Below are 10239 nucleotides of genomic sequence, written 5' to 3' on the forward strand. Positions count from 1 at the left end.
GAAACAAAGAGACCTCTGTCTAAGGATGGGTAACTTCAGTTGCCGTGTTTACATGTATCAAAACAATTACTTCTCATTATTGACCCAATGCTCTATGATGTCTGAACAGGTTATTGTTACGGGGGGAGCCACGAGTGGGCCCAAGCGCACAACACCAGACACAATCAGATAAACAAAAAGGGTGTTTTAATGGTGGCTGGGATGGAAGGACCGAAGCCTGGCTGGAAGGCTTGGGCTTGGGCAGTTAGGTGTGCAGTTAGGTAGACAGGTGGGTAGGTAGGGCAAGGCAGACAGGACAGCGTGTAGGCAGAGAAGCTGGCTGACAGGCAGGCAGGTGGAGGTGTTTGGAGGCTGGGTAAGGTGGATCTTGGTAACGGGGAATAAACAGGGTTAGTAGGAAGGAAACTCTAAACTGGGTGCTCAAACTATGGTTTGGAGCGGCTGTGAATGTTACTACCTTGTAGGGAATAACAACAAACTAGTGCTGGATGGATGGAAACCAGGGTATGTATAGGCAGGCTGATGAGGGAATGAATAGCAGGTGTAGAGACTTGAGGGTGTTAGATTCTGTCCAAGTTTGATACATGAACAAAATAAATGCAACCAAAAGTCAGGGGAGAGCCATCTTTATTCAGCATGAGTCTATGATGTTGACCTTCCATTTCTCATTTCTATCTCTTCCATAATTACAGAGGCAACACAGTCTTTTATGCAAGGATACATAGGAGGTGGCCAGTGGTCATAACCAACCATTACACATTCCAATACCCTCCAATAAGAAAGGAGCTGTGCCGGGGGGCTAACAAGACTATAGTTTCTTCCTGGTGGCACTGACGCCGTTTTTCTAACATAAACCTAAGCGTTCAATTTGCAGTGGTCTCTTAATCTTAACCCTTCTGTTCCTCACTCAAAACCTTCCTTTTCGACTTTTTTGGAAAGGAAAGAATAAGGTGCAGTGGTCTCTCAATCTCTTCCGGAGCTGTAATTCCCTGACAATGACGGTGTGTTAGAGTTTGACTGTGACTGCGGACTGTTCAACTGACGTACAACCCTGAAGCCCCACCTTAAGCTAAAACATTCTTCAACTCAGCATAATAACTGACAGACCACCTGGGACTATCAAGCAGTCAGCAGACTTTATGAAATGTCTCAAGAATACAACCAACTGGAGTTTGGTTGTATGGTATGTTCCAACCTATGGTCAATGGACCTATCCATATAGCCTATGTCAGTCACATGGGCAACTCCTAGCAGGAGGTATGGACAGAATGTATGGACAGGATGTGTGGGGCCCATCAGTAACAGGAAACACGTCCTATCTATTGTCCTTTGTTGAGAGTTAGTCAGCACATCTGTGTTGTGTTAAGTTTCTCATGCCCATTTCCCATCAATGGGCAGGAGGGGAACAGTTATGAAAAGTATTCACTACGACTGAGAGAGAGAGAATCTAAAACAAAAATCCAGAAAATCACATTGTATGCTTTTTAAGTAATTAATTTGCATTTTATTGCATGACATAAGTATTTGATCATCTACTAACCAGTAAGAATTCCGGCTCTCACAGACCTGTTAGTTTTTCTTTAAGAAGCCATCCTGTTCTCCACTCATTACCTGTATTAATTGCATCTGTTTGAACTCGATACCTGTAAAAAAGACACCTAAAAGACACCTGTCCACACACTCAATCAAACAGACTCCAACCTCTCCACAATGTCCAAGACCAGAAAGTTGTGTAAGGACATCAGGGATAAAATTGTAGACCTGCACAATACTGCGATGGGCTAAAGGACAATAGGCAAGCAGCTTGGTGAGAAGGCAACAACTGTTGGCGCAATTATTAGAAAATTGAAGATGTTCAAGATGACGGTTAATCTCCCTCGGTCTGGGGCTCCATGCAAGATCTCACCTTGTGGGGCATCAAGGGATCAGCCCAGAACTACATGGTAGGATCTGGTCAATGACCTATAGAGAGCTGGGACCACATTCTCAAAGAAAAACATTAGTAACACACTTTGCCGTCATGGATTAAAATCCTGCAGCGCACGCAAGGTCGCCCTGCTCAAGCCAGCGCATGTCCAGGCCAGACTGAAGTTTGCCAGTGACCATCTGGATGATCCAGAGGAGGAATGGGAGAAGGTCATGTGGTCTGATGGGACAAATATAGAGCTTTTTGGTTTAAACTCCACTCGCCGTGTTTAGAGGAAGAAGAAGGATGAGTACAACCCCAAGAACACCATCCCAACTGAGAAGCATGGAGGTGGAAACATAATTTTTGGGGATGCTTTTCTGCATAGGGGACAGGATGACTGCACCGTATTGAGGGGAGGATGGATGGGGCCATGTATCGCGAGATGCAAATTAATTACTTAAAAATCATACAATACGATTTTTTTTTAGATTCCGTCACTCAAGTTGAAGTGTACCTATGATACAAATTACAGACTTCTACATGCTTTGTAAGTGGGAAAACCTGCAAAATCGGCAGTGTATCAAATACTTGTTCTCCCCATTGTACATCATGGCTATGTTGTGGTTATTAAAACTTTAGTTCATAGTTACAACCATAGCTACCATTGGTCTATTAAGATTAAGCCTGTTGACATTTGTGTAAAAAATGTTAGACTAGCTCCTAACAACCTGTATGGTACAACAATAATGAGAAATGGTAATCTAAGTTACAAGTTCCGAGTTGGAGATACTGTGAGACCTTCAAAGTTGAGTAGGGCATTTACCAAAGGCTATGAAAAAGGGTACACAGATTATTATTTTAAAAAAACAAAATGCATTTCGCAGGTACCTCCTGTTTATGGAATAAAAGATTACGATGGTTATGTTATAGTTGGGACATTTTATGAAAATAAATTACTGAAAATAATCGTGGCTAAGGATAAAGCTTTTACAGTGGAAGCAGTTCTGAATGAGAAAGTACAGAAAGGGAAGAAAATGTGTCTTGTGAAATGGTCGGGAAGTGTCTTTGATAGAATTCCAATACCCACATACGTGGAAGACTTTTAAATGGGGTGAAAACGTATTTGAACTACATGACTCAAAACATGACAAAACTTGGAAATACTCAACACCAGTTATTACAATACCATGGGAAAACTAGTGGCAGAGATTAACATTTATATAAAACCACATGGCGTATGGGTGGGTTATGATGAATTTAAAAATAGAACGTTTCTAAAAGGCGAACCCCATTTTAGTTTAAAATGTAGTGCAAAGTTGGAACAGATATTGGAACCGATATTAGGAATATAGTTGGTGAGGTTGTCAGCAATGCCAAACAAAACAGCAGGATGGATTGATGGTTATGACTCGAGGTGTTAGAAAGAGACCACCTGGTAGGAGGAGCCTACCAAAGAGTAAAAAACGCAAGAATGAAACAAAAACAAGGGCCACGGTTAAAAGAAAACATACAGTTCGGAGGACACTCAAAGGCAACACCACAAGGTTGATTAAGAACTTTTTAGGATGATGGCACTCCTACACCGTATGTCTGGTGAATGTATGAAAACAGAGTTGGATTTATTCACAGTTCCTCTCACACAGAAATTGTTGTGGAAAAATGTATCTTCTCGCCAAAAAGGATGCAACAACTCAAAAGGATGCAATAACTCAGGAGTTTGTGTATTCAAAGTAGACTTTTAATGAGCCATCATAAAAGCCGAGTTGACCTGCAGGAACTTGCAACTTGTCCCACATTTATACAGGGTTATCTTGTATAACCTTCCTGGCCATCCCCTTATGCTAATTCCTGGGTGGATCTTTCTCCCCCTCCGCCACCATTGTTTCGCAACCTTCCAAGATTCATTCCTTGTTAAATATTGGTGGCAGGCTTCAGAAACTTGTATAAAGATAATAGAGCCATTAGGGCCCTTTATGTTACTTGCTTATTATATTTGATTTGTTACCCATGCATTATTATTACACTTGATTACCTTATATTGATACATTAATGATTCATGATTTGGTGATGATTATACTGATGCATATACACATTTATAAGGTGTGAGTTCAGAAATATCCTATGACAAACCTCAGGTTTTATATTATGTTTTATATTCTATTAATCTATTGAGAAAAATGTATACATTGAAATACCGACCCTATCAGCAATATCAGATGCAGCCTCTCTGGAGTTCTTTATTGCAGGAAATGGCAAAGACTACGTTGGCCTACACAATACTTTATTGTACCTATGTGTAAAATTCCCTAAACCGGACAGAACTAATATTGATGCCGGAGCATGTGTGGAAGTTATCAACTACCCGATAGCCACCCTATTTTCACAAGTGGATGTGTCCTTGCTCTCATACAAAGCATTCTGAATTATGGATGTGATACATTAAAGACACACTTTTCAGTTGGTTTGTTTTTCTGCAGGTCACATGGATATTACGGACCCTGCAGGCAAGAACGATGGACTCACGAAAAGGGCTGCCTTTTCAGTGGATAGTACAACATTTGAAATGATCGGCCCCGTTCATAGTGATACCTTCTTTCAATAGAAACTCATGTTAAACGGTGTTGACATAAAGGTTAGGATGGTATGCAGTAAAGACGAGTTCTGCCTTATGGGGGCAGGGGATGTGCTTTATTGTTTGCATGTATTATCTGTGTCACACTTTGTCAAAAAAGTGACTGTATCACCAGATGTGAAACTTGGACACGCTCAAGCGTTACTCTCAACAACTGCCAAGTACCCTATTGAAAAAATGTGTATGAAGACTGTGGAAGAACACTGTGTATGGAGAGTTAGGTTACCGGTGTGGAATCTGAGCATTAATAATTACAATGTGAATGTACGTTTCATTGTAGGTGAATGTGCCTAGATAATGAGAACAAAAGAAACCTCTCTGTTTAGATAACCTCTCTGTAGGTTGCGCCTTACTAACCCCAGGAATGTTACATTTACCATTTGGCATGTGGGTTACTGTCTTGGAAATCTGATCTTTGCTAGGTAGTCACACCCTTAAATGTATATATCAGCTTGTAACCAATATTACAGTGAAAAGAGATTGAGTGAGATGAGATTGAGGTTGTGTAAGGAAGACCAGGTCCGTAACCTCATGAACAAGACTTTCTAATGCTGCAATAAATAATATAATTTCTCTCTCCTTTGACAAATGGGTATGCGATAATTATTACAACCACTTTACGAAACGGCCGATTTCTAACACCGGCGGGGTTCGCGTTTGCAACAAACCCTGCCAAAATGTATTGTCCTTGGATTGGTGGACAGTGACTGCTTTATAGAAAGTTACACAAACAAATCCATATCATTTCAAACATTATAATTTATGTACCCCTCCTTGAACTGCCACCTTAACGTGGTGGAGGGGTTTGAGTACCCGAGTGACCCTAGGAGCTATGTTGTCTGGGGCTATATGCCCCTGGTAGGGTCTCCCAAGGCAAACAGGTCCTAGGCGACGGGTCAGACTAAGAGCGGTTCAAAAACCCCTTAATGATGAAAAATATTTTGTGCCCTGTGACGTCGCCCGGCATGGCGCAGCCAGGCCCGGGGTTGGGGCTCGTCTGCGAGCGCCTGGTGGCCGGGCCTTTCCCCATGGGGCCCGGCCGGGCCCAGCCCGAACGATCAACATGGGGCCGCCCTCCCGTGGGCTCACCACCCACAGGAGGGACCATAAGGGGCCGGTGCAGAGAGGATCGGGCGGAAGTCGAAGACGGGGGCCTAGACAACCCGATCCCTGGACAGGCAAACTAGCTCTAGGGACGTGGAACGTCACCTCGCTGGCGGGGAAGGAGCCTGAGATCGTGCGTGAGGTTGAGAGGTTCCGACTAGAGGTAGTCGGGATCACCTCTACGCACGGCTTGGGCTCCGGAACCACACTCCTTGAGAGAGGATGGACTCTTCACCACTCTGGAGATGCCCATGGTGAGAGGCGGCGGGCTGGTGTGGGTTTGCTTATAGCTCCCCAGCTCTGCCGCCATGTGTTGGAGTTTACCACGGTGAACGAGAGGGTCGTTTCCCTGCGCCAACGGATCGGGGATAGGTCTCTCACGGTTGTTTGTGCCTACGGGCCGAACGGCAGTGCAGAGTACCCGACCTTCTTGGAGTCTCTGGGAGGGGTGCTGGAAAGTGCTCCGACTGGGGACTCTATCGTTCTACTGGGGGACTTCAACGCCCACGTGGGCAACGACAGTGACACCTGGAGGGGCGTGATTGGGAGGAACGGCCCCCCTGATCTGAACCCGAGCGGTGTTCAGTTCTTGGACTTCTGTGCTAGTAACAGTTTGTCCATAACTAACACCATGTTCAAGCATAAGGGTGTCCATCAGTGCACTTGGCACCAGGACACCCTAGGCCGCAGGTCGATGATCGACTTTGTTGTCGTTTCATCTGACCTGCGGCCGTATGTCTTGGACACTCGGGTGAAGAGAGGGGCGGAGCTGTCAACTGATCACCACCTGGTTGTGAGTTGGATCCGATGGCGGGGGAGGAAGCTGGACAGACTCGGCAGGCCCAAGCGTACTGTAAGGGTCTGCTGGGAACGTCTGGCTGAGTCTCCTGTCAGAGAGATCTTTAACTCCCACCTCCGGAAGAGCTTCGACTGGATCCCGAGGGAGGCTGGAGATATTGAGTTCGAGTGGACCATGTTCTCCACCGCCATTGTCGAAGCGGCCGCTCAGAGCTGTGGCCGTAAGGTCTCCGGTGCCTGTCGAGGCGGCAATCCCCGAACCCGGTGGTGGACACCGGAAGTAAGGGATGCCGTCAAGCTGAAGAAGGAGTCCTATCAGGCCTGGTTGGCTTGTGGGACTCCTGAGGCAGCTGACGGGTACCGACAGGCCAAGCGGACTGCAGCCCGGGTGGTTGTGGAGGCAAAAACTCGGGCCTGGGAGGAGTTCGGTGAGGCCATGGAAAAGGACTATCGGCTGGCCTCGAAAAGATTCTGGCAAACCATCCGGCGCCTCAGGAGAGGGAAACAGTGCCCTACCAACGCTGTTTACAGTAGAGGTGGGCAGCTGTTGACCTCAACTGGGGATGTCGTCGGGCGGTGGAAGGAGTACTTCGAGGATCTCCTCAATCCCGCCGTCACGTCTTCCATTGAGGAAGCAGAGGAGGAGGGCTCAGAGGTGGACTCGTCCATCACCCGGGCTGAAGTCACAGAGGTGGTTGAGAAACTCCTCGGTGGCAAGGCACCGGGGGTGGATGAGATCCGCCCTGAGTACCTCAAGTCTCTGGATGTTGTGGGGCTGTCTTGGCTGACACGCCTGTGCAACATCGCGTGGCAGTCGGGGACAGTGCCTCTGGGATGGCAGACCGGGGTGGTGGTCCCTCTTTTTAAGAAGGGGGACCGGAGGGTGTGTTCCAACTATAGGGGGATCACACTTCTCAGCCTCCCCGGGAAAGTCTATGCCAGGGTTCTGGAGAGGAGAATACGGCCGATAGTAGAACCTCGGATTCAGGAGGAACAGTGTGGTTTTCGTCCAGGCCGTGGAACACTGGACCAGCTCTATACCCTCTACAGGGTGATGGAGGGTTCATGGGAGTTTGCCCAACCAATCCACATGTGTTTTGTGGATTTGGAGAAGGCATTCGACTGTGTCCCTCGCGGCATCCTGTGGAGGGTGCTTCGGGAATATGGGGTCCTGGGTCCCTTGCTAAGGGCTGTCAGGTCCCTGTACGACCGAAGCAGGAGCTTGGTCCGCATTGCCGGCAGTAAGTCAGACTTGTTCCCTGTGCATGTTGGACTCCGGCAGGGCTGCCCTTTGTCACCGGTTCTGTTCGTAATTTTTATGGACAGAATTTCTAGGCGCAGCCAGGGGCCGGAGGGTGTCAGGTTTGGGGACCACACGATTTCGTCTCTGCTCTTTGCGGATGATGTTGTCGTGTTGGCCCCTTCAAGCCAGGACCTTCAGCATGCACTTGGACGGTTTGCAGCCGAGTGTGAAGCGGTGGGGATGAAAATCAGTACCTCCAAATCCGAGGCCATGGTACTCAGTCGGAAAAGGGTGGCTTGCCCACTTCAGGTTGGTGGAGAGTGCCTGCCTCAAGTGGAGGAGTTTAAGTATCTAGGGGTCCTGTTCACGAGTGAGGGAAGGAAGGAACCGGAGATTGACAGACGGATCAGTGCAGCTTCTGCAGTAATGCGGTTGATGTATCATTCTGTCGTGGTGAAGAAAGAGCTGAGCCGCAAGGCGAAGCTCTCGATTTACCGGTCAATCTACGTTCCTACTCTCACCTATGGTCATGAGCTTTGGGTCATGACCGAAAGGACAAGATCCCGGATACAGGCGGCCGGAATGAGCTTTCTCCGCAGGGTGGCTGGGCGATCCCTTAGAGATAGGGTGAGAAGCTCGGTCACCCGGGAGGAGCTCAGAGTAGAGCCGCTGCTCCTCCACATCGAGAGGGGTCAGCTGAGGTGGCTTGGGCATCTGTTTCGGATGCCTCCGGAACGCCTTCCTGGGAAGGTGTTCCGGTCCCGTCCCACCAGGAGGAGACCCCGGGGAAGACCTAGGACACGCTGGAGGGACTATGTCTCCCGGCTGGCCTGGGAACGCCTCGGTGTCCCCCCGGAAGAGCTGGAGGAAGTGTCTGGGGAGAGGGAAGTCTGGGCATCCCTGCTTAGACTGCTGCCCCCGCGACCCGGCCCCGGATAAGCGGAAGAAGATGGTATGGTATGGTATAATTTATGTATGTAGATTGTCAGCAAATTCCTAGCAAACCGTTTCAACCAGATTACACAACTAGGTCAGCAGATAGACTGGACTTGAACTGTATTCCACATTCTCACAGGTTTGCAGAAATGCACTGATTGACTTGGGAAAATACATACAATCTGTCATAAAACCTTCCAATGCCTAGTCTGTTATGTAAATAGCCAGCCAGTGCTCCCCGGGTTGATTGCTTGGGTGTGTATTAACAATCATCATTGATGCAACATCTCGGACTGGTCCCCTAGGTAGTTGGTCGCATGCCAGCACACCAAAGAAATTAGTCCTAGATCAAAATTGCTTCACCACACTAGTCAACTCTGCGGTATTCATTTCCAAGCCATTTTCCTAATAGTAGTCAACCATAACATGTCTCCGGTTTGACACTTCGATAATGGAGTCAAAAATGTATAAACAACCAAATTTATTGTGTGGTCTAGTGGTTGTCTGAATCTCATCTCAAGTCGTACATTCCCTGACTTGATCAAGGATAGGTGCTGACCGCATTCCTCATCTGGTGCGCAGTTGAATGCATAAAGGGCATAGCCGTGTAATAGGGGTGGCACAATATGAGAATTTCATGCCATGATTATCCTGGCCAAAATTAACCTGATTTACGATATATCCCGATTAACTCTGGTTTCTAGCTCAAAACTGATCAGATATTCTTCCATTTAAAAAGCCATTACAATAAAATCATATCAAAGAAGATTATTAATAATTAACTAATACTCATAAATAATCTCTAAATATATATGGTTGCCAGCTTCATTGACAATACATTGCAGACGATGTTTAGTGGAATTTATAATTTACATTTTACTGCATTTGCCTTCATTGCACATTTATACATTGAACATCTGTATGTCACATCTGTAACATACATTATACTTAATACAAGTACATTTTCTGCCCTCTGCTATTTTATGTGCCTTATTAGTTAAGGATAGGCCTATTTGATGTGTCGATTCTTTATAATTCATGATAACAGCTCCACATTATGCATCATGTATTGTGCAGATCGACAATGTTATTTTGGTCCGCGAAAATAATATTCTATTTGTCTTCTCTTGTCATTTTCAGTTGGAAAGCAAGACAGGTAAAAACAATTTAGTGGACTTAATGCAGCCTTTTTGTCTTTCGGACACATTTCTATCCGGTATCCTAATTATCAGACAAAAATTTAGATATGATTATCCCGCAACCCTGGCATATTTGGATATGGTTGGATATGGCCGACTTTAGATATCAGTCGGATTGGGTATTGATTTTACAACAAATCAGATGGATGTTTTGGTTATCAGATAAAAACGTCACGGATACAGTTCGGTGGGGATATATATTTCTTGATCGACCTCAAACCTTTGGACACTTTCTTGGCGGACAGTGAAGCACATTCAAGTGGTTCTAAGATGTTTATTCTTGCGCATCCTCGGGGAAGACAGCGATAATATGCTGATGGAAATAAGGGGTCTTTCCGTAATTTAATTAAATTGTTTGTCCTTTCTAAAATCTTCAGTGACCAATATAACTACTGATAGAATGAATGTAATGAATTAT

The sequence above is a fragment of the Esox lucius genome, chromosome 4 (genome assembly GCF_011004845.1).
Source record: "Esox lucius isolate fEsoLuc1 chromosome 4, fEsoLuc1.pri, whole genome shotgun sequence".
NCBI classification, from domain to species: Eukaryota; Metazoa; Chordata; class Actinopteri; order Esociformes; family Esocidae; genus Esox; species Esox lucius.